The 24,249-nt window shown below is 48.1% G+C and overlaps 1 protein-coding gene across 1 annotated transcript in view; it reads left to right on the forward strand.

Annotated features, from left to right (window-relative positions):
* The window catches only part of TEKT3 (tektin 3), a 176,506-nt gene that overhangs the window by 2,120 nt on the left and 150,137 nt on the right, over positions 1 to 24,249 (forward strand). The window contains exons 2-3 of the mRNA XM_060133174.1: positions 2,808 to 2,849; positions 9,706 to 9,896. The gene's annotated coding sequence lies outside the window, so the exon portion shown is untranslated. The remainder of the gene's footprint in view (positions 1 to 2,807; positions 2,850 to 9,705; positions 9,897 to 24,249) is intronic.

Below are 24,249 nucleotides of genomic sequence, written 5' to 3' on the forward strand. Positions count from 1 at the left end.
GGATGTTTAGAGCTACACCCTCGAGTTCTCTTGAGGTGGTACTGCCCCCAAGGGAGGGTGTTTTTGTAAATGTGTTAATCATTGGTTAGCAGGATGATTGGTTATTTTAGTAGGCGGAGGCTAGGGATGCCTGGAGCTTGTAGCGCATAGGACAGTCCTGTACAACCCCAAATTGTCCTACATCTCTATAGCTTCCATGTGTCCCATGAAAATTATGTACATGACAGTCCTGCTATAAAGAGAAAGGAAAAGCAACCCCTGACAGCTGTCAGCTGGAGGCTGACCTGGCCCTTACAGCTAGGCTCTGGTGCTCTCTTTGAACATGAGTAATTCTCTACGACACCAACATCTGACAAGGCTGCTCTGTGACCATGAGGCAGCAAGACAGAAATGAGAATGCTTTGTAGTCATGTTGGAGCATAGAAACAAGAATACTGTGCAAACCACAATACATGAACAAACACCCCCTCTCCTGGCCTATGCGGAGACTGCGGCTGCTCTGCTGAGCATGGTCTTAGACCACTCTGTTCTTCCTACCACCTGGATGAAAATTACTAAGGTACCTACTCAGAATTGCTTTGCTTTCTGAAAGCACCCAATCTGGAGTAAAACTATGGGTCATGGAACCCTGCTTGAAATCCCCTAACACAGGCCCAAATTCTGTGATAAGCCCGTCCTAGCGCCCTTGTACTGAGACACCCCATGGTGTGTGGTCTTCCTTGTGCGAAAAGTGCTAATAAACCCACTTTGGTTCAACCACAGTTCTGTTCCGCAGGGTCTCTAGCTGGTGAGCATTGACACTGATTAATAATTATCTGAGCTTAGACTGTAAGTCCTTTTTTGTTGCAGATTTGCAGCACTTGACTTACCCAAAAACGCAACTCTCAAGTGAAAGAAGGTTGTACTCTTTCAATACCTTACAAAGTGTCTCAGCAGTTTGAAAACTGTCACCAGTTTTCATGTCATTGTTGCTCATGGCATTTGAATTGCAAGTTAAAACCACTGCAGCTGCATTAGTCTGCTTTGTAGTGGCCACATATACGGGAATTATATGTATATTTGCGAGCACCCGACTGTGTGTCACATGCATGTGCAGGATTTGCATGCCCAGGAAAGACCTGAAAAGGCCCTAATCTCTCATCTCTAGATGGTCTTGAGGCTCTGCACAGACAGGAAATAAAGGCTTAGGTAGAGTTGTAAACTTCTGGAGTGTTGAAGGTGTGCCCCAATGCACATGAGCCCCTCAGCAAAAGGCAGAAGACTTATTTCAGGTGCTTAAGGAAATATCTGCCTGATTATTAGCTGAAGATGAAGCTAACTGAGTAGAGATTTCAGTGGCTACACATGACAGAGTACGGATTTACAGAATTAGTTCTGAAAGTCACTAAAAAGCCTGCAGCCACCACCACAATAAGCATTAAAGGGAAGGGGCCACAAATCTGGTTTCCAGAGTTGCCACCTTATATTACTGAAATCGTCCAGTTTTCAACAACAAAAAATTATAAGACATGCAAAGAAACAAGACAGTGGCTCGTACACAGGAAAAAAATATTCAACAGAAACCTTCCCTGAGGAAGCCCAGATTTTAAATCAGCTGTCATATATGTTGTATGTTCACAGATCTAAGAGAGACTTTGGGCAAAGAACTAAAAGAAAGTAGGAAAATGAGCTGTGAACAAAATGCAAATATTAGTAAAGAGATGAAAAATTTATAGAAAGGAAGCAAACAGAAACCTTTGGAACTGAAAAGTATGGTAACTGACATGAAAAATTCACTAGAGAAGTTCAACAGTCAGATGAAAGAGAACAATTGAAAATAGGACAATTGAAATAATGCAGTTTGAGGAGCAGAAAGAAAGAATGAAGAGTGAATATAGCTAAAGGGACCTGTGGGACCATCAAACATATCAACATATATGTTACGGGAGTCCCAGGACACGAGAGGGAGAAAGAATATTTGAAGAATTAATGGCTGGAGACTTCTCAAATTTCATGAAAGACTTGGAAAAAAAAAAACCCCTACATTAATCTGCACTTTCAAGAAGTGCAACAAATTCTAAGGATAAATTCAAAAGAGATCCACATCTAAGCACATCATGGTTGAATTGTCAAAAGCCAGTGACAGAATATTGAAAGCAGCAAGAGAAAACAATGCATCACGTGTAAAGGATGCTCAATAAGATTAAAAGCTTGCTTCTCATCAGAAACCATGAGGTCAGATGACACATTCAAGATAGACTTTAAGACAGAAAGAATTGTTACAAGCGACAGGACATTACATACTGATAAAAGGGTCAATCCATCAGGAAGACATAACAATTATAAACATATATGCACTTGACAACAGAGGTCCAAAATGCATGAAGCAAAAGGTCAGAGGATCGAAGAGAGAAATAAAAAACTCAGTAATCATTATTACTAGTGGTTCACTATTAATAATTTAATGATTAAGAGATAATCCATATAAAATATTCAGCATAGTCCCAAGCATATGGTAAGCACTCCGTAATGGTAACATACTCAGAAAGGAAAACAGAGTTGCTTAGCTAGTTAAAGGTAGAGCAGTCAGGAGGTCTAACTCCTGGTTGAGTGGCTTCCTTATGATTTAGATTCCCATCCAGTATGTGGCATGGAGAATTCAAATGGAGAAAAGCGGTCAGTTGCAGGGAAGAATGCTGATTCTTTTATTTTTTATTTTGCTTAGAACAAGTTAAGAGATTGTAATATTATAAGCTGGTAACTTACTGTAGTGTTCATTTACAATTTATTTTCTATTCAGAGCACATCTTGTTATTTATGTTTTTCAGATAGTTGTTGAAATCCAACAATGCTATGGACCAGTCTTCACGGTAAACATTTCTTTTAGGATTATCGCCTTTGTCTGCACGCCCTTTTCTTCTTTTGGTTGTAACTTGTGCATTGTCCACTAGATGGCAATACACCAACATAAAATGGAAAGGAAACAGCCATACTGTAGCATCTTATTTACTCGATTTAGTGGGAAATGATAGTTTTCCTGGAAAATTAGCCTGCAAGTAGTGGGTTAGGACTAAATCCATGCCTCCTACTGTAGAATAAATTTAAAGCAGTGCTGATGAATGGATAGATGCTGAATGACTAAGTACAATCATACATTTAGTGCTTACAATGTACCAGACCCCAGGATAGGTACTACATACAGGGTACGTGTCTGCTTTCCTCATATCACCACCCCCCTCCCTCCATTGAACAGATGGGGACTCTGAGGCTTAGAGGGTCAGTAGCTTTCCCAAGGTCATACAACTAGAGAGAGATGAAGCCAGGACTGGTCAGTGGCAGGGAAAGATGATGAGTTTGAATTTAAGATATGCTGGGTTTGAAGCCAGTGGTCACATCCAAGTACCAGAATGCAATGGAAGCATGGAATTCTACCTTAGGATTGGGCAGAAGCTATGAATTTAAGAGGCATCTCTGCAGAACAGAGTTGAAGTTGTAACAACATATGTGGGCTGTTTTGGGCAGAGCGTCTGTTAAAGAAGCAACAGCTGAAGTGTAATCCCCAAGGAGAAGGTGACGGCAGAGGGTTAGGGGGGCGAGCACTGGTGGCAGAGAGTCCTGAGTTGAAGTCCTGGCTTCACACTTCCTAGCGGCGTGTTCTTGGGCGAGACAGGTGACCTCTTTGACCCCTTGCATTAACCTCAGGAGGAAGAGGCTATCTCCATTTTACAGGTGAGGAAACTGAGGCTTGCAGAACATAAGAGCTGACCCAAGGTCATGGTGCATCTAGTGCATGATGGCTCTAAGATTCAGATCTGGAGGGTCCAACTCAGGCTTACACCGTTAAGTACGGCATGTGATGCTCCCCCAGTCGTAGCGCGTAGGACACTGGCTAGTAATGCCTCGTGTATGTGTGAGTCTCCTTGTACCAGTCAGAGGAACAGACCAGTAGGAGATATAAATGTAAATTATATCTATAGATCTATGTCTATATTTACATCTTATGGATATATTCCTTGAAATAAACTCTCTCTCCATATCTATATCTACCTACCTAGTGCATGTACACAGACACACAGACACACACAGACACACCCACCCCCACACACACACACACGCATTTATTTCAAGGAATTGGCTTATGCAGCTGTGGGAGCTGGCCAGTGCTGGTCAGTATGGTAGAACAGCAGGCTGGGACTCCTGGTGAGGAGCTGATGTTTTGGTCTTGAGCCAACTTCTTTCTTCCTCTGGAAACTCAGTTTTGCTCTTAAGGCCTTTTAACTAATTTGAATGGGGCCGATCCACATTCTCCAGGGTAATCTCTTTTACTTAAAGTCAGCACATTGTGGGTGTTGACCACATCTACAAAATGCTGTCACAGCAACACCTGGATTAGCGTTTGATTAAAGACCTGGGTGCTGTAGCCTGGCCAACTTGACACCTAAAACTAACCATCACTCTTCTCCAAGTGGTCTGCAAACGCTGCGACAGCACGAGGCTCTCTTTCTTGTTGACCAATGCCAGGGACCCAGCGGCACCCAACAAACCTCATCTGAGTGTGTACTGACGCTCCAACGGCCTGGACGGAAGTGAACTTTCAACTGTAGACCTGGAGAGGTACAGATTTTCGGTGTCTTGAGTCCCATGTTACTTCCTTTGGGGCCCCCTGGATTGAGCAGCAAGAAATGAAGATGAAGTAGCTAATGGTCCTCGCCAGCTGGGGCCGGGAGCAGGGCTGCTGCCACCACTAAGAGCTGGGTGGGGGTCCTTGTAGAATGCTGGGTGTTTGCTGGCACCTGTTTCCAGCCACTGATGCTACTTGTCTTTGTTGGGATGAAGGCACAATGTAGCACAACCTGTGAGGTTAGGTAAGAGTGGATAACTGTGGATCTATGAGTGCCTGTGGTCACTGAAAGACCAGCCCTGCATGCGTCCTTCTGAGGCCTGGCAGCCTCTTCTGATAAAATATGGAGACAGCATAGTGGATGCCACCCAGATGGTGGAAGAAGCCACCAAAAATTAGGCTAAAAAACGCCATCCTTCGGGGAGCCTTCTTGGGCATCTGGTTTCATACCTCCCACCACTTCAGAGAGGATGGCATCACCTGTTCCTTGAAGAGCATTTAAACACATCTTGGAACACTTGCTCACCTTCTCCTCTGTCTTCTCTGGGATCTCGTCATGCTGCCCTCCTAGAAGCATGGACGCATCCCTTCATTAGCTGTTTCTACAGGAGTAACCTGACGACAACCAAACTCATCTTGATACCCTAAGCCCTAGGACAGAGGCGGGCTGTGGCAGATGCTGCTCAAGGCTTGTACAGATTTCAGAAAGCTTTTTAAAAAACAGGGGTGGTGGAGGCAGAATACCTGCCAGGACTGAGTTGTGTCCCCTCCCTGGCTCCCCCAGTTCTATGTCAAAGCCCTAACCACCGTGACTCTTGGGAGGTAGAGCTTTTTGGAGGTAATTCAGGTAAAATGAGGTCAGAAGGGTGGGTCCTAATCTAATAGGATTGGTGGCCTTATAAGAACAGGAAGAGAGAGATCTCTCCATGTGCACATGCCAAGGAAAGGCCATGTGAGGACACAGAGAAAGTGGCCGTCTGCAAGCCCAGAAGAGAGCTGTCATCAGAAGCTGAATACGTTGGCACTTTGATCCTGGACTTCCAGGCTCCAGAACTGTGAGAAATGAATTTCTGTTGTTTAAGCCACCTCATCTATGGTATTTTCTTATGATAGCCCAAGCTGCCACTGCAATACTAATCATAATGAATTGTAATCTTTTAAAGCTTGTCTCATAGAGGATGTGAAACGAGCCAGAGAAGCATCAAGGAAGGAGAGACTAGTTTCCCTGAAGTCTCTTCCAACTCCTAGAAGAAAACAGGGAAAGGGCTTTCTAAGTCAAAAGAATTCCTCGTGCAGGAGCGTGGAGCGTAGCACGCAGATGCTTGGGCATGCGCGCGCATGCGCACACACCACTGTGTGCTACAGCCACAGGAGATACCTCATTGCTCTTCAGATGTGCAAGGCTTTGTTTAGCAAGACATCTTTTAAATGTTCTGGATATTTATCCCTTGTCCATGACATGTGTTCTGTAACTTCAATTTTAACTTGGTTTAGGATGTTTTTGGGCATAACAGCTTTAAAAAAATATGTAGTCAATTTGTCAGCCTTTCCTTTTATGACTTGATTTTTCAGTATTCATTTAAAACACTTGTTCTTAAGCAGTGCATAGTGGTACTCTATATTTTCTTTTAAAATGACAATGTAGCTTTTCATATTTAGCTTTTTAAATAATCCAGAATGTATTTTGGTATACAGTGTGAGGCAGGGATCTCTTTTTATCTTTCCCCAGATAGTCAGTTGTCTCAGCACCTTGTACAAAACAGTTCAGAATTTTCTCTCTGATTGTAATGCTGCTTATGGCAAATATCAAGTTTGCCATATGCACAGGTCTATTTTTCTTATTTATTTGGAAGGGTGCTTTATATATTCTGGATACTAATCCTTTACCATTGATATATGTTGCAAATGTTTCATCTCATTTTGAAATTCTGATCAACAGAAGTTTTTACTTTTAATGTTGAAATTATCAATTTTTAATGGTTTCTTTTTTTTTTTTTTTTTTTTTGCGGTATGCGGGCCTCTCACTGCTGTGGCCTCTCCTGTTGCGGAGCACAGGCTCCAGACGCGCAGGCTCAGCGGCCATGGCTCACGGGCCCAGCCGCTCCGCGGCATGTGGGATCTTCCCGGACCGGGGCACGAACCCGTGTCCCCTGCATCGGCAGGCGGACTCTCAACCACTGCGCCACCAGGGAAGCCCCTAATGGTTTCTTTTTTATGCATCATATTTGGGAATCTTTTTCTTACCCTAAGGATATAAAGATATTCTCCTAAAATTTTCATAACTTTGTCTTTTACCTTTATGTGTTTAAGCCTCTAAGATGAACTTTTTTTGTATGGTATGAGATAGAGATCTGTAGTAAATTGTATTATTTTAAAACAATTCTTCCTTTTCTCTGTGCCCTTGCCATGGCTCACTGTGGGCAGAATATACTCCACTTTCTGACTGTCTTTGAACTTAACCATGTGACTCGCTTTGGTGAATGGAATGGGAGCAGATATAATGTGTGCCCCAGCCAACAAGAGACTTCTAAGTGTGCTATGTGGTTTGGCTTACCCTCTTGGGTTCCTTACCTGCAACATGAGAAGTGCGTGTCCCAGGTCCCCTCTTCTCCTCCAGCCTGGCTCAGAGAATGAGAGACAGCTGGAGCAGGCCTGACTCTGAACTGTTAGATGTCACAGCTGGCATACAGACCTGTATGTGCGTGAGAAAGAAATGTTGTTTGTTGTAAGCCACTGAGATCTTGGGGCATGTTTGTTATACAGCATCATTGCAGCAACAAGGCTGACTAACACTAGATTTAATTTATTTTTATTTTCAATATGGATAACCAATTATTGAAATATCCATCCTTACCACATTGATCTCCAGTACCAATTCTGCCATAAATTAAATTTCTGCACGCATGTGGGTCTGCTTCTGGAATCTCTTTTCAGTTCCAATTCTCTATTTGAGTACTTACTTTACCATTTTTAAATATATTTAATTGGGTTTGATTTTATATTTTACTTATTTTATTTATTTTTAAAATTTATTTTAAAATGAATTTGTTTATTTTTGGCTGCATTGGGTCTTAATTGCTGCACGTGGGCTTCCTCTAGTTGCGGTGAGTGGGGGCTTCTCTTGTTGCGGAGCACGGGCTCTAGGCGTGCGAGCTTCAGTAGTTGTGGAACGCAGGCTCAGCAGTTGTGGCTTGTGGGCTCTAGAGAGCAGGCTCAGTCGTTGTGGTGCATGGGCTTAGTTGCTCCGCAGCATGTGGGATCTTCCCGGACCAAGGCTCAAACCCGTGTCCCCTGCATTGGCAGGAGGATTCTTAACCACTGTGCCATCAAGGAAGTCCTTATTTTATTTTTAATTTAATATTTTACTGAGGTATAGTTGATGTACAATATTGTATAGGTTTATATAAATGGAATGTAACCTTTAAAAGTTGTGAATCACTATACTGTACACATGTAACTTAAATAATATTGTACATCAGCTATACTTCAGTAAAAAAGGTTACACTCCATTTATAGTTATTACAAAATGTTGGCTAGATTCCCTGTGCTGTGCAGTATATCCTTATAGATGATTTATTTTATACGTAGTAGTTTGTACCTCTTAATCCCCTACCCCTATCTTGCCCCTCCCCACTTCCCTCTCCCCACTGGTAACCACTAGTTTGTTTTCCATATCTGTGAGTCTGTTTCTTTTTTGTTATGTTCACTAGTTTGTTTTATTTTTTAGATTCCATGTATAAGTGATATCATACAGTATTTGCCTGACTGACTTATTTCACTTAGCATGATATCCTCCAAGTCCAACCATGTTGTTGTTGATTTTATATTTTAAAAGAATATTTTTTGGGGCTTCCCTGGTGGTACAGTGGTTGAGAGTCAGCCTGCCGATGCAGGGGATACGGGTGCGTGCCCTGGTCCGGGAAGATCCCACATGCCACGGAGCGGCTGGGCCCGTGAGTCATGGCCGCTGAGCCTGCGCGTCCGGAGCCTGTGCTCCGCAACGGGAGAGGCCACAACAGTGAGAGGCCCGCGTACCGCAAAAAAAAAAAAAGAATATTTTTCATCCATGTTCATGAGTGAGACTGATCTGAAATTTTTCTTTTTCAGATTGTCCTGTTGAGTTTTGATATCAAGGGTATGACTGCCTTGTAAAGTGAGCTGGCAGGCATTCCCTTGTTCCCTATATCATCCACTTCTTTAACACTGGAATTATTGTTTCCTTAATAGTTGGTGGTACATTGGAAGAACAGCCTGAGCCTTGTGTTTTCTTTGTGGGAAGGCATCAAGGTCACATTACCCTCATAAAATCAGTTTGGGAATATTTCTTTCCTTTGGAACAGTTTGTATAAAATGTGAATTATCCATCCCTTGAATGTTAATAGAAACGGCCTCTGAAACTCTAGGTGGGGTGATTGTGTGTGTGTGTGTGTGTGTGTGTGTGTTAAATTCCTAATTTGATTACTTTTATTGTTATTAGTCTGTTCAGGCTGCTTTTCTTGAGTCTGTTCTTTATATATTTTTAAGAGAGTTGTCCCTTTTGCCCAGTTTTGAAACATGGGAGTGAAAACATGATCAGGCCGGAGTTTTAGAAAGATCTCTTGGTCAGGTAGAGTCGCAGGCACTAGAAAGCACACATTTTCCCATTTACACTTTAATTTTAGGTATGTGTTTGGGAGGCTGGGGCTTAGAGGGAGGAGCTCTGGCTCTGTCTAACTTGGTCCCACCCCCGTCAGTGTCCAGGTTCTTTCCTTGTGGGTGTGGAGCTCCATCACTTTTAACCTTGCTAATCCCTTCAAGCCTGGTTTCCTCATTTGCTAAATGGAGGTAATAATACCCACCTCACAGAATTGTGAGAATTAAGTGATAACATATATGCCAGCACCTGTATAGATTCAGACATAAAAAACCCTGTGGAGAGCTCCCGGACCAGACATTCTGATGGGACTCTCAACTGGATGGATCTCTAAAAACGCTCAGAAATAGCTCTCAAAATCACAAATGTATGTTGTGGGGACTTCCATGGTGTGATAACAAGGCCTGGACTTAACCTCCCATTGTCAGTTGGAAAGCTGAACAGGGTACATAAAAGAACTTTTTTCTCCCAGGCATCGGACAACAGGTGGTGCACAACTGTGGTGCCTGAGAAAAGGGATGACAATGAAGTGAGCCTTATAATCGCCGGAGCTTTCTGCCTGGAAGCAATTTGATACCAGGATCAGGGAGGAGGAGCCCAGAGAGAGGCAGGCAGCCGCCTTGAGTTGTGAGATCAAAGAAGGTCCAAAGAAGCCAGCCCAGGGTAAGTTAGGTGATCTGAGAAAACCAGGTCACCTGGAAAACAGGGCCAGTCCTGGGACTGCTTAACTGGGAGCAGGAAGGGCGCCGACCTCAGATGAGTGGTGTTCTTCATGCTGTGTATGGCCCTGGAAGACAGAATCAGGACGGTTGGATGGAAATTAGGAAAAGAGGTTTGGGCTGAGCCCAAGGAAACACTTTCTAGGAGTCGTGGTTGATTGGGTTGGAGTGGCTGCCGTGCCCGGCTGGGCTGATGAAGGGACTGGGCAGCGTGCCAGGTTGTTGCCGAAGGTGGTTTTGCAGGGGGACAGGGGCTGGGCTCAATGCTGTGCAGGGCCCAGTCCCGAGGTTGATTATGGTTTGGTTTTGATAGCCTGGCTTCTGTAAGAGGCAGGCGACAACTGACTGCATTTAAAGCCTGATGAGAAAACTGAAAGTCCCTGAAAGCCCCACCCCATGAAAAAACAGAACAGTTTTCCCTACGCATCATTTGTATTTATATTTTAATTTGATCTCTCACCTCCGTGTGTTTCTTCTCGAAGGCAGGGACCATGGCACATCTTTGTTTTCATGTCCCCCTCCCGTCCCCTCCCGGGAATAAACCCCATGGTTACCAGGTGCTTTCTCAATACCTGAGCGTAGGGGCTTGGCCTGAGGAAGGGCTGGCAGACGTGCATCTTGTGTGCTGCCCTTCCTCCTGTGCCCCGGCGGACATCGCTAGTCAAGCATGGAGTTCTTTTCCACTGAGCTCAGCCTCAGCCATGGCTCTAGACTGTTGCTTCTAATTAATTAGAATTAGTGCTGACAGTGTTTAACTCTCCGCCATCGTGGGGCTGAAGGAATGCTTAGGAGTCAAAAAGCACAGTAATATCCTGTCCTGGTCACAGTCTATGTTTTTCACCAACGGTCATCTGCTTTCCAGTACGTGGGCACAGCTGGCATGCTGGTGGTCTGGCTGAGAGCCAGGGGGACATTTTGGGGGCACTGAATGCTAGGAATGCCTTGGGGCTGATGGAATGAAAAGGCTTTGGAACTTGGATGGGATACTGATATAGCATCCAGGGTTGCAACCACGTAGGGTAGGAGGTGGGACTTGATCACATCTCTGAACCCCTTATTTTTGGGTGGAGCCTGATGCGATGTTGGCCTCCCACTTCAGACTGTGAGCACCTGCAGATGTTCCTCTTGGGTGAGGCTGATTTCAGCCTAATTGCACTGCAGTAGAGAGAGGGCAGGTGTGAGACTCAGCTCTGAGCTCATGTTCTCTCTCTCTGCCGCCTACCAGGTGAGCAGCCTGGCCTCCACCTCTTTGAGGAGGAGGTGACAACATCACCTGATAGTTGTCTGGAGATTTAATGAGAAAAACTAGGTAATGTGTCAAGCACACAGTGGATATTAAAAAAAAAAAATGACCAGCACGAACATACTGTTCACTGTGTGCCGTTTGCTGCTCTGTGGGGTATAATGAATGCATAGATTAATTCAGTCAATGCTCAGAATAACGCTGTGAGGTTCTGTAAGTATCACCCTAACTTGATAAGATGAGGAAACTGAGGCTCAGAGCAGTTGGTTCTACCCAGGGTCACACAGCTGGTACTTGGTAGAAACAGGGTTCTGACCCAGAGCCTGTGCCCTTAGCTGACACTCCCCGTGTTGCCAGCGTGGCCACCAACACGCATATGTTGGCCACCAGCTCCATGCAAGATGCTGTGTTAGGTACTGGGTGGACAAATATTAATAAGATACATTTGGGAATGAGTGAACGGGGACATGAAATCGAGTAGGACACAGTTTGGGGGCCACAGAAAGCTTGTAATCAGTGTGGGGTGATGGGATAGGGCAGGAAAGGAGGGTCCCACGGAAATGACCGGCACTCAGTAACCTTCCAGAAATCTCTGCAGGTAGATTATTAGATAGGCATTCTAGCTTACGGAGCCGCCTGTTCTGAGTTTGCTGGGTGTGAACTGACTCACCGGGGCTTGGTCAGCACTTAGTGATCGGACCCTGCCGCGTTTCTGAACCTGCACCCCTAGGGTGAGATGCTGCGTGCCCACCTCGCCAGGCGGCCCAAAGTGGGCAGGCACGCAGGCTCGTCTAGTCCAAGCTTTATGCCCAGACTGGTGTCCTTACAGGAAGAGGAGATTAGGACGCAGACACACGCAGAGGGACGACCAGGTGAGGACACAGGCAGAAGGTGGCATCTAAGCGCCCAGGAGCGAGGCCTTGGGAGAAACCAGCCCTGCTGGCGCCTTGATCTCAGAGTCCTCCAGACTGCGAGGAAGTCAGTGTCTTGTCTGAGCTGCCCGGCCTGTGGTGCTTTGTTACGGGGGCCTGAGCCCACTCCGACACTAACCATTTTCCATCTCACCTCTCACACCAGCTTCCAGACCCCTGGGGTTCCCTCCACAAGCACCGCCAGGCTTTCTTCTCTGTTCCTGCTGTTGCCTCCACTCTGGCGCCCTGCTGTGGCGGCCCCAAGCCTCACTGTGTCTGGAACCTGCAATCTGCCCTGGAGACGAGAGACTCCAGAGCAAGGGAGATACTGATGAAAGATGGGATTTAGGATAATTACAGTCTCAACCCCTTGGTGTGCTGTTCAGAGGCCTGTCTTCTATTACCTGGCCTTTCTGGGTTCTGGTTCTCCACAAGCAAAAATGATTAAAAAAAATACTCCATGATTTCTCTCCTCTGAACCCAAGTGACTCTGGTAACATTTCGTCATAAAAGTCACATCCAGTGTAGTAGCCGGTGTCTCGCTGCTCAGGCCCAGCCCCCCAGGGAGGCCTCCCGAGTGGAGAAATGCTGCTGCTCTGGGTGGCAAGTCCTCCACGGGGCCTGGCGCTGTGCCCCGTTCACCCAGGTGCTGGTTCTGGGTCAGGCGCCCCCAGGAGGGATACCGAGATGACGATTCTCCTGCAAGCCTTGTGCTCCTGGTGTCCGCACAGCAGTGGGAGGAGCAGGCTGGAGAGGGTGTGGCTTTAGGCTGAGTCCCGGAGGGGTAGCTTCAGCCTGTTTCTCAAGGGGAGCCCTGGAGTGTCAGCTAGGCCTTTGTAAGTTTTGAGTGCATCTCTGGGAGCAAAGAGCAAGGGAGCCGGGTTCTCTGGGCTCCTACCCATCAATCGCTGGCCACGGGCCACACCCAGCGGGGGTTGGAGGCTCCCCGCCATTTCTGGCTGGTTCTGGAAGAGCCGCTCCAGTAGCCCAAGGGCAGCTGTCCAAAAAAGACTTGCATCTGTGGGCTGTTGGAAGGAAAAAGCCCCCCGAAGCCAGGGAAAGGATGCCCCCCCACAGGGAAGGGGTCCCTGGGACTGTGGGCAAAGTTCCCAACTGGGAGCTCCCTAAGGCCAGGGTCTGTGTTTTGACGTCTGCATCCCTTGCAACCAGCACGTCTGACACATAACAGGTGGTCAGTAAATGGACGTGCTGTGGACTGAATTGCATCTCTCCTGAGATTCCTGTGTGAAAGCCCTGACCCCCAGTGGGAAAGTATTTGGAGACAGGGCTTTGGGGAGTTGATTAGGTTTTATATGAGGGTATGAGGGTAGGGCCCCCAGGATGGGATTTGTGCCCTTATAAAGAAGAGGCACCAGAGCTCGCTCGCTCGCTCTCTGTGAGGACACAGCTAGTAGGTGACCACCTGCAAGCCAGGAAGAGGGCCCTCACTGGAAACTGACCATAGTGGCACCATCATCTTGGACTTCCAGTCTCTAGAACTGTGAGAAAATACGTTTGTGTTGATTGAGCCGCCTCGTCTATGGGGTTTAGTTCTGGCCGCCCGAGCTAAGACCAGATGGATGAAGAGCCTGCTCCAACCTGAGGGGAGATTATTTTAGTTTTAAAGGGTGTGTTTGCTGCCAGATCGATGGTGCACGTTCATCTTTGGAGTCTGAATCCATAGGCCCGAGGGAAGGCCCTGGGCGAGCCCCCGAATGGGAAGGAACGTCTCCACGTTCATCTTTGGAGTCTGAATCCATAGGCCCGAGGGAAGGCCCTGGGCGAGACCCCCGAATTCCGGGAAGGAACGTCTTCTTGGCGGCGTCTCGATGCCGCGGTTTCTGGTGAGTGACGGCCGCTGGGTCTCTGTGCCTCTCTCACTGGCGGCCCCTGGATTCAGAGCCCATCTGAGAACATCAGAGAAGCCACTTTCTCCTTTCAGCTCCTTCTGTTTTGTGCTGGGATCCAGGCAGTGGTTTACCACGTTCAGTTTTCAGTATCATGAACTTTTGCCTTCCCTGTGTCCCCAAATGTATTTTAGTGTGAATTAGGAAAAGGTTGCCTGGAGGGTGGTGAGACCCAGGTGTCCATTTTACCTGTTTCAGACCGTTTACGGATATGTTGCTCACGTCTTGCTAGGAGCAGGCAGGCGATTCCAAGAACTAAGCATTCGGTAGATGCCAACTCCTGGCTGAAAAGAACCCTTTGTCCTGCAAGTTGATGCCGGGAACGGGAACCCTCAAACTATCAGTCAGAAGGGAAAGAAAGCATTTTATCTTTTTTGCTTTGAAAATGTAAATTGAGAGATTTAAGGTTATAAATCGTGGTCCTCTGGGTAGAATCTTGGCTGTTTGGATAGAATCTTAGGACTGGATGGCCTTATGGGCCCTGATGTTCAGTTCCCCTCTGAGGCTCGAACACCCTCTGTATTTCTTATTCTTTCCAGTAGTGAAAAATCTAAATAAAGAAAATGCATAACTGTTTTAAAGAAGAAATGCCCAATTGTTTTCACACAGAAAGTTTCTTAAAGCACAGTTTAAAATTCAGTCCACTCTCAGGATATTTTTAGTATCTTGAGAATGTTCCAGATCGCTGACTCAGTAAGCCCAGGCTCTTAGAAATGAGTGTTTTTAAACCCCACAATGTAACATTGTCTAAGGTCCTTGCCATTTGAGTCTGACCGTACAGTGCGAAGTCGGCCCTGGTTTCCTATGGGCTGTTCTCAGCCTTTCTGAGCATCCAACACCCCCCAACTCAAATCTGATGATAGAGCAAGTTCCGGGCATAGCATAGAGAAGAGGGGACCTGTGGTGGCGTGTGAAAGAACAGAAGGTTACTGTGTTCATATCGGTCAGAGCCGCAAGGGCCCCCGAGCTGGTGGAAGCCAGCATCCTCACGTTGCTGAGGAAGAAATGAAAGCCCAGGGAGGGCCAGGCACTTGGGGAGGCCTCACGGTGCCCGTTTGCTTCCCTTCCTTCAGCTACCCGAGCGGGGGAGTGGGGGGCCGGCTCCCTCTTGGCTCAGTGGAGCTCCTAAGCCGGGCACCTTCCTTTGGTGCAGTTAGGTCTGGTCACGGTGGTAGCATTGGTTTGCTTGACACACATGGATGCCTCAGGAGGTGGTAAACAGGGAGTGTGACCCAGTATTTCCAAATCTGAACTATGTTGCATTACACAAAATATCTCAATGATCTATGGGCTACTTAAAATTTCTCTATCTCTCTTTCTCCCCCTTCTCTCTCCTATCTATCTATCTATCTACCTATCTATAGTGCTTATCTAATAATCAATATGTACCGCAGAGAGAGAATGCTCCCAGTAGTCTCGGATTGTAGCAACACAGATCACTTCCAGGTGGGAAGCTCCCATTGTACCACCGGATGGGACCATGTACTCCCCTTCTTTATGAGCCTCTGAGCATTGCAGGGGTTGTGTGGGCTCTGTCATGGTTACTGGTGCTGGAGAATCCCCCCTGGAGCCTTGGCCCCTTTGAGTCACCTCAGGGAAAGCCCCTTTGGAATCCCAGGGAGGCAGACAGGGTCTGGTCCCAAAAGAAAAACCTTAGATCTCATGACGTCTAGCCCACCGATGGAGAATGCCAGGGCGCATATAGAGCCCAACTCAGAAACACTGTGGCAAAGGTTTTATACACGAGACCCGTCCTCCTGCCCAATGTGTCTTCCCTAGTCTTTTCCTAATCCCAGCCCTTTTGCCCGTAGCAGCCCACATCCCAAGGAAAACGGAAGAGAAGGCATCCATGGTTTGTCTTTGCTGGCTCTTCCAGTAACCATTGTTTGTGTCAGTAGTTCTCAAAGGGGGATCCCAAGACCAGCAGCACCACCGTAACCTGGGAGGTTATGAGACATGCAGGTCCTGGAATCCCACCCCAGCCCTCTGAGGATGGGGCCAGGGATCTGTGCTTAACAAGTGGTTCAGGGGTCCTGATGCTCACTGAGAATCACTCCTCTGCATGAGTGCTAATGAAGCTGTACTTTCCAGCTCCTTGAGTCTCCCTTGCCCTTCTAGAAATTAAGTCCGACGTTGAGCGTATTTAAAGGTATCGGATTGCCGAACTTTTACATATCAGCTGTTGTAAGTTATTTTTACAGAGTCACAAATACTACTGAAGAGGGGAAATGAGCAGTATTACAGTGGCTCCGTCAGGTGGAGGCAAGGGAAGCCCATCCTGTAAACTCAAGGCCATACTGATCTGGAGGAAGATAGAGACTGAAATGATTTTCTGATTAGAACAAAGAGACAAGGGAAAATGGGACTAATTAAAAACCCCTCTATCCTCCGTCTTTGTAGGACTACCATTATCTCTATTGGTACTTTATATGATTCTAATTCTTCAGGACCTAAAATCAATTCCTTTGGGTTCCTGGAATCTGTAGAAACATCTAGGATGCTTTTTTCTTTCCTGCTATGATTTATTAATGAACTATTTATTAGAAGATTCAATCTTGGAAAGATGAAAAGGAAAAACATATAAAATATAAGTATAAGATTTATTTATTTATTTATTTTTTTGCGGTACGCGGGCCTCTCACTGTTGTGGCCTCTCCCATTGCGGAGCACAGGCTCCGGACGCGCAGGCTCAGCGGCCATGGCTCACGGGCCCAGCCGCTCCACGGCATGCGGGATCTTCCCGGTCCGGGGCACGAACCCGTGTCCCCTGCATCAGCAGGCGGACTCCCAATCACTGCGCTACCAGGGGAGCCCATATAAAATTTAATATTTATAAATTGAGTTGGTTACAAAATCCCAGAAGTGTCCATTAATTCACCTTTAAAAAAGTATACACACAACACACTTTTATTTAATACATAAATGTCCACATCTATTATACCGTCTTTAGAAATTGCAGTAAGATCATCTTGATGCTTTTTTTGCCCTATATTCTGTTTTCTGATACTAGTAATGACTTAAGGATTGGACAGTCTCTGAAGGCTTCATTGGGGCAAATTTATGCCTTGAGATCAGGGACTGTCTCTCTTATGGTGATGCATTGGAGCGAAATAGGACCCTTGTCCTTGATGACAGTGAGCACTTCCCAATCTGTAATGTCATTGTTTGCCCATAATAACCTCTCACAGTTGTCTGGCTCTGAGGTTTTCAAAGCTCTTTGATGTTCAGTCTTGTAGTTTGTCTTTATAAAATACCTCTAGTGGAGACAGGGTATCTGTGATTAACTCTTGTGATCCCGTTTCCTTAGCTGTGAAGCGTGGGTGGTGGCTTGTCCAAGGTCACATGACCTGTGGGTGGCTGCCCCTCCCATTATCCTTCTTAAAATGAAAAGGGCCAGTGACTCTGGTTCTCCATTTTTAAGGAAAATACATTAATACGTGTAAAATCTCAGGTGTGTGGTTAGGACTTGGTAAAGATTAGCTGTTACTACCTTGTCATTGTTCAATGTGGGGCATGACAGAGGGATGAAGTGGCTTTCTGGTGACAGCCAGGCCATCAGAGAGCTGGAACTCTGGGGTGACTGGGCCCTCAGCCCTGAACTCTTTCCCTGAACCACGGGGAGCGGACATATCCGACCCATGAGGAGGGCTCCCCGGATTTCATCTTGTCTTGCTTCGTCCGTTTCTGCTTTTATCTTCCTCCAGCCCGTGCTCTGCTCCACCACTCCCTCCCCTGGGATTTGATGCCAGAACCTCTGACAAAGCACAGAAATATTTACTGAACATGCACTGCATGCAGAACACTGTCCTAGACACGGGGTGAGGCAGCTATAAACCAGGGCCTGTGTTTCATTAATTCTAAGTAGCACTTAAAACACATTCCAACAGCTCTGAAAGCACGGTGTGTCTTCTAACCTATAGCTCTGGGTGCACAGAGAGAAACAATAGGGAAGCCATGGGGAGGGGCACGGGGAGGTGTTGCAGGAAGCGGGACCTCTTCCAGGGCCTGAGAGTGGGCTCTTGTCTAACACTTGGAAATGGATTATCCGAGGAGACACACCTGCTGATGACGCAAGAGGTTTCATCGGGAAGGGGCGCCCGGGTGGAGAGCAGCAGGGTCAGGGAACCCAGGAGGACTGCTCTGCCACGTGGCTCGCAGTCTCGGGTTTTATGGTGATGGGGTTAGTTTCTGGGTTGTCTCTGGCCAATCATTCTGACTGAGGGTCCTTCCTGGTGGCGCACGCATCACTCAGCCAAGATGGATTCCGGCGAGAAGGATTCTGGGAGGTTGGTAGGACACGGGGACTGGCAACAGAGGGGTCTGGGGGCTTGTGAGCCCCGTGGAAAAGTAACAGGGAAGAGCTAAATTGGACTCCACGTTGGATCTGCTTCTTTGACTTTAACCTTTGCTTTTCTTTGCTTTTGTCATTATAATTGTACATAATGACCTGCCTCAGGGAACCTTGCCCACCTGTGAATGGCTGCAAGAAAAAAGAAACTAACACATCCCCTCACCGAGGCCGGTCCTTCCAGGCGATGTTTTGCAAGACTGATGGCCCTTTTACTTTACTTCCTCACTGCCCTCTCTGATTCTATAAAAGAAACCGGCATCCAGACCCCCGATAAGACGGTTTATCGGAGACACTAGTCTGCCATCTTCTCGGGTCTGCCGGCTTTCCGAATAAAGCCGTCTTCCTTGCCTCAACACCTCGTCTCCCATTCATTGGTCTGTCATGTAGCGAGCAGAGCAAGCTTGGACTCGGTAACATAAAGAGCAGCTGGAAGTCTGGACGCTGGAGACTGGTGTCTGAGGAACGGGAGCTCAGCTCCTGGCCAGGTTGGAGCAGGACACCGTGGGCAACTGCAGGGCCTGAGCAGGACACAGCCCCCTGGCCCACGTGTCTGGGGTCCAAGCGGACATCAGTGGCCTGTGGTGTCTCTCCATTCCTTCCAGAGGCTTTTTAACAAGACAGGACTATCATTTATTTCCACTAGCTTCGTTTACTGCAAATTCCCCTCCTCTAGATTTCACCAGGCCACGCACTGACTAGGTAATTGAATTTGCACAGCGTCTTCTCTTGGTTTGTTTTGTTTAACACGAGGTTGGAAGCACAAATCTCCACTCTTCAAAGGACTGGACGTTAGAAACAACCCAGCTGGGCTCCAGACTGGAATTAACAGCAAAAAAAGGTTGATAGAAGTACGGAGGTAGCAAAATGAGACAAAGAGGGCTGTCCGAACGCCCCACAAATCTTTAGTGCTCGTCACCGTTCATTTCTAAGGACTGAAGCGTTCTCATTTATGGAACTTTTGCCGCAAGGACCTTTGATGGAATTCGTCCCCCCAGAGCTTCTGAATTGAGCTGGTCGCCGGAAACCTCCAGCCCCACCCTAAAAGCCTCCTCCTTCCTGCTGAGCTTCAGTCCGCGGCCATCGGGTGGCGCCACCTGCCTGCTTGGGCCAGGGGTGGGGTGCGGGGCAGGCCGCGCCAGGCTTTCTTCAGGCGCCTGGAACGCATTAGCGACGCCCGCAGGTCTGACTCTCGTCTCCTTGGAAGAGACGTGGGGAGAGAGAGAAACAGCCTGAAACACCGGGGAGGGGAAGAGAAGGGAAGAGGACCGAGCAGATGCAGAGCAGCCCGGCGTCTTGGAGGGCAGGGTGTGCCTCCGCCCCTCGCTCGCCTCCAGCCCCACCCCTGGCACGTCCGCTCCGGTGGACGGGGCGCACGGCCTGGAGGAAGGAAGCGGTGAGCCAGAGGGTTCCAAACAAAGGGTGACATGACAGGGTCCCCAGAGCGCAGGGCCTGCCAGCCCCCCTCATACTGGCATGGCGGTCCCTCCTAGGCGGGGACCAGGAGGGAAGGGCGGAGGCCGTCCACCTTCCTCCTCTGCATGCATACCCTTGCTTCCGAGGGTGACTGATGGGTACAGCTGAAGGGGTCCAATTCCAGAAACTTGCTATGTCACTCAATCACCCCTCCCCCCCTTGGATTTCCCCTTTTATTATTTTTCTGGGCCTTGATGGTGGAAAGTGGTTAGTGCCTAAAAGGCTATGTGATCCATTGTCCAGTGAGGTCCAGGCATCTTTCTGGGTGGGGACAGGGGGCAGAGGGGGACGGACATGGGGGCAGAGGGCCAGCCAGGCACCCTCTCCAGGTAGGGAGTGAGGTCCAGTTCTCCCTCCCCTTCTTGCGGCCAGAGATGCCTTCGTGGCTACGGTGGACGGGAGCTCTGCCTGTAGCCCTGCCCGCTGAGGGGTTGTTTACCCCGGCTTTCAGGCAGGTGGCACCCCCTGAATCTGGTTGTCTCACCCTTCCCACCTAAACCACGTAGTTTTCAACCACTGAGACTGGCTGCCTCGCTGGGGACAGACTCATCATTCTCTCACTGCTCCTGAAGGCTGTGTTTTGGCGAAGCGTGTGGAAGAGTGTTCAGAGCTGTGAGCAGAGCTCCAGGCCAGGCCAGGCTGGCTTTTTGTGAGGCTTTTCTCTGGCCCCCTTCCCCAGGGGCTCCCTGAGGAAATATCATTAGTAGCAGGTCACAAGGCTTCGGATTGGGGGCCTGCTGCAACCGGTCCCACAAATGTGATGTCCCCCTCTTTCCCCAATGACACATTGAATGAAATAGAAACTATTGTTAATAGGTCGCCAAAGTCAGCTCGAGATTGGGGAGGTAGGCTTTGTGTCTATGGAATTAAATAATCTCCAAGTGGTCAGAATGAACTCCAAATGGAATAGAGGACAAAAGAAAAGGATCTAGTGATCATAGTGAATCCCAAGTTGACATGGGTCATTGGGATGGGACAGTGATGACTAGGGAGGGACACTGGGGAACCCCGATGGAAAGCCTCCAGCTGCACCTGGCACCTTCTCTCTGTTATTAGGAGACGCTCAAGTCTTGGTCTAAGAAGTTTAGGGGAAATACACATGATAGGCTAAACAAGTCATAAGTTCCTTAGGGCAGAAATTGTGTCTTCTACATCTGTCGTATCTCCCACACGTCTTAAAATTTAATAATTGCATATATCCTTAAGAGTTTACAAGGTATTTTCACATACGATGAATTTTCAACAAATTCTCATTGAATGATTGAATAAATCGTAGAATGAAAAACAATTTTGCAAGTTCAAAGAGGTCAAGTAATCAAGAATCCAGCATAATAATTGTCATACGTTGTATGGCCTGGATGGTCAGGTCTCCCAATGGATTCTATCCAATACAAATTAGATAAAACAAATTGTAGCCTGCTGGGTTGATATGCAGGACAATTAAAACAAAATCAAAACAGAGGCAGAGAAACCACATAAATGTCCTTTCCTGCAGCCGGGGCCATAGTCCCGGAACAAGACGGGGGCTCTGACTGGCAGAGCCTTCCGGGGGAGAGTTAGGGCCACCGCAGCAGGGAAGCTCTGTGACCCCGGGGAGCCCTGCGTCTCTCTGTGCTAATTACCACCTGACACGTCCCCAGAGGAAGGTCCATCCCTCCTCTCTGGAAGGGGACTCGCCGGCTTGGAGGCGCAGAGACACAGAGCTGCTCAGGAGTTTCCTTGGGGCTTCGAGTCATCATGTTTCTAAGCTGGTTTTACTGTAGGGAAACTGAGGCACAGAGCCGAGAAGAGGTTTGCCTGATGTCCCACAGTCGTGGCCGAAGCGACACTCAGACGCGCCCCCTGGCAGGGCCACAACCGGACCCTGATGGCTTTGGAGGGGGAGCTGGAACCAGCTCGGGGAGCGAAGCATCCGGGTCACACTGTCATGTTTTACTTCCTTGCTGTGTCCTGCTGTCATCCTGGAGGAGGTCAGTACTGAAAAATATATATTAAAAAACCCAACATTTGTTTTGTTTGTTTTCAAAAAGTGTTAGCCGTGGATAAAAGCAGCCTGCTCTGGAAACCGGAGAACCAGTTTTTCTCCCAGCTTTATTCCTGGTCTCGAACTTGGTGACAGGATGAGGGCACGTTGTCTCTGAGTCCCCATCTGCAGAATGAGGGCGCCAGACTGGATAATTTTGAAAGCACTTCTCAGCTCTAACATTTGATGAGCTTTGTGGTCTGTTTTATGTGGGCGTGTGCTTGATTTTGGAGCGAGCTTCGAAGCATGGCTTTGGAAGCGATTGTTATCGTACACTCTTGCCCCCTGCCACTGGCCGGGAGAGAAGGACTGGCCGTGGCTGCCACCGGGCAGGGTGGAACCTGTGCTCCCAGGGGATTGGCAGCTGCTTGGAAGTTACAGGACGAAACTGCCCGTGTTCTTCTATTGAGCAGAATCCCCGCATTCCTTGGACTCCTTCTCGTCATCAGCTCCTCTCCCCAGTTCCCGGCCTTCGGCCTGCTTTCTGTAAAGGAAATTCTAGGTTTCGGAAGACTCCAGCACCCAAATAATCTGTTCGAAGGAAGCAGAGCAAATGACGGATGTTTCTTCTCAGTGTTCTTCAAGTGTCTCTGGGCCTAGAGCACTCCCAGCGCAGGCATCGAGCATGTGCTTGGGGGGTGCTTGGGATGGAAGCCAAGGAACAGCTGTCCCCGGGTTTGGGTATTTAACTTCTGACGTTGGAGCCTCAAGGGCTGGTATTCCCTCTCTTGAGCCTTGCCCCCTCCATAGGAGAGAAAGCCACGTCTGCCTCAAGCTTCTCCATTTCCAATAAGTTCACGAGTGCCAGGGGCTCACGTTTTCAAACTTTGTAGTTGGCTTTGCAAGAAAGGGAGCTCTGTTTCTTATAATCATGATATTAACATTATTAGCATCCTTAGATTCTCGATTCTGGGGCTTCCCTGGTGGCGCAGTGGTTGAGAGTCCGCCTGCCGATGCAGGGGACACGGGTTCATGCCCCGGTCCGGGAAGATCCCACATGCCGCGGAGCGGCTGGGCCCATGAGCCATGGCCGCTGAGCCTGTGCGTCCGGAGCCTGTGCTCCGCAATGGGAGAGGCCACAACAGTGAGAGGCCCGCGTACCGCAAAAAAAAAAAAAAAAAAAAAAAAAAAGATTCTCGATTCTGAGGTTCAATTCCACCTGAGAGTAGGAAACACAACTTGGCTGATTCAGAGTCAAGTCAGGAACTTTCTGTGTTTTCTGCTAAAATTCAGATCTAGGGTTCTCACACTGCCTTTGTTTTTCCAGAAAGGTGTCTGAGTCCTGTCACCCATCATCTGACACAGGCGGGGGCAGTGGAGAGGCCTCAGTCCCAGGGATGCTGTATCAGCACTATACCCACTGATGTGTCCTTATCCTTACCGGGTTTCAAGTCGCTTGGTCCCTACCGCATGTGTGTCCTGGCCCTCGGATATCAGGTGTGCTAGCTCTCAGGTCCCTGTCTGCTCCCCTTCAAGCAGTGGCCGCTCCCCTGACCCCAGGGTGTGCAGGACTCTCTGAGGAGCTTAGCCGTCTGGACTGACCCCCTGCAGGGGTCTCTGTCCCACTCTCCTGGGGCCACCTTCCCCTGGGGGATGGAAACACTCTCGCCTGAGAGCAACTTAGACACTCCCTTTGGTCTGGAGGAGAGACAGGTGAAGGAGAAGGACAGACTTAAGTTCCCTTAGAAGGTCCCTCCCCCCGCCCCCCCCAAGTTATCTCCAGAGCGGGGGTGGGGACGATGGGAGAGCCCCAGGCGGGTTTGGAAACCCCGCAAGAGAGCCATGAGGGCAGCTCACTCCATTCCCTCCTGTGCAAAGGCCGTTATTGCCTTGAAAATTCATCCTCAACACAGCAGTGAGGTACACCTCCCTCGTGAGCTACCTGGAATCCTGAAAATGGCCTTTCCGGATATAATTTTCATCCAGGAAGTTTTAACTCAAGTACTCTTTTCAAAACCTCAAGAATGTGCTTCCTCCCTGAGTCCCTGCGTCCTGCAGGGTGGAAAAGGAGGACCTTGAACTTGGGCTCATTTCCTCAGAAGATGAGCTGAAAAGGTGAGCTTTCAGTGACCACAAGTTGACCACATTCACAGTTTTCATGATTTACCTCACCGCTGAGTCCTGGCTGGGAGGGCCGGCTCACCAAGCAGAGAGGCTGCACCTGCAGCTGAGCATCGTGGCTCAGAACAGAATCGCCACCTTAACCCGTCCTCTTCTCCTAGAGCGTGGATTTCCAAGGAAAGACAGAACCAAGAATCTGTGTGCTCTTTCTACACCCCCCCCATCATCTCCTCTCTCCTTCTCTCTCTCTGTCTACCCACATAGCTGACCCGTCTGCACATTAGTGGGTTAGACCATAGCTTCTCAACTTTGGCACTGCTGACCTTTG

Source organism: Lagenorhynchus albirostris, chromosome 20, assembly GCF_949774975.1.
Source record: "Lagenorhynchus albirostris chromosome 20, mLagAlb1.1, whole genome shotgun sequence".
Classification (NCBI taxonomy): domain Eukaryota; kingdom Metazoa; phylum Chordata; class Mammalia; order Artiodactyla; family Delphinidae; genus Lagenorhynchus; species Lagenorhynchus albirostris.